The sequence below is a fragment of the Cynara cardunculus genome (genome assembly GCF_001531365.2).
Source record: "Cynara cardunculus var. scolymus isolate 2C chromosome LG 3, CcrdV1, whole genome shotgun sequence".
Classification (NCBI taxonomy): Eukaryota; Viridiplantae; Streptophyta; class Magnoliopsida; order Asterales; family Asteraceae; genus Cynara; species Cynara cardunculus.
In genome coordinates this window covers 7330273-7331145 of record NC_037530.1, presented here as the reverse complement: position 1 = coordinate 7331145, position 873 = coordinate 7330273, and the positions used below count along the sequence as shown (strand labels likewise).

Below are 873 nucleotides of genomic sequence, written 5' to 3'. Positions count from 1 at the left end.
CTACCCTCCACCTCTTGAGGTCCCTTTCTCCCATCTAGATCCTTAGTCCTTACTCCTAGTCTCCTACCTTAATCTCGTGTCTCCAACAACTCATGTTAAAGGTGATTCCTCAGAAAGGCTTAAATTCGTCATGTCCAATCTTAGTTAAAATATATATATATATATATATATATATATATATATATATATATATTAAAATGAAAAACCATTCAAAGGGTTTTAGAACCATTAAGAGACGAACTTTTTTTTTGTCAAACAAGATTCATCTTTTAATGGAACTATTAAAAGGTAAACAAACAACCTCTAAAAGACACTTACGTTTTTTAGGAAATGTTTGGCAATTGCTGAATGATTTGGTGCATGATTAAGTGATCAGAATGATTAAGAGGCTCTCATAATATGGTACAAACAACCTCTAATTATTAAATGAGTGCAGCAAGGAAACATTCTACCTAAAACCAAAAAGTGGGCTGACATCAACGAAAAACAAAAGGTGGTTGATTTAAGTTAGAACCAACTGAGCTAGGCGGGCTTTTGTTCATCTTTTACTTTTGTATTTTAAAATTGTCTAGACAGGAGATATTCAACCAACTTGATCTGTGAAAAAGTCGAATAAAAAATGGCGCCCACCGTGGGGCTCGAACCCACGACCACAAGGTTAAGAGCCTTGCGCTCTACCAACTGAGCTAGACGGGCTTTGTTTATGTTGTTACATTTGTCTTTTAAGAGAGTTAAATAGGAGATATCTACCAACCTGATTGAAAAGATCAAAATAAAAAAAACGCCCACCGTGGGGCTCGAACCCACGACCACAAGGTTAAGAGCCTTGCGCTCTACCAACTGAGCTAGACGGGCATCTGTCCCCCTGCTTAA

The 873-nt window shown here is 37.2% G+C and overlaps 2 non-coding genes across 2 annotated transcripts; both read right to left on the bottom strand.

Moving 5' to 3' along the window:
• Positions 1 to 623: 623 nt before the first annotated feature.
• On the bottom strand, positions 624 to 696 carry TRNAK-CUU. Its single transcript has one exon. It is a non-coding gene; the product is annotated as a tRNA-Lys (tRNA).
• Positions 697 to 782: 86 nt separating this feature from the next.
• Positions 783 to 855, bottom strand: TRNAK-CUU. Its single transcript has one exon. It is a non-coding gene; the product is annotated as a tRNA-Lys (tRNA).
• Between the last annotated feature and the right edge of the window lie 18 nt (positions 856 to 873).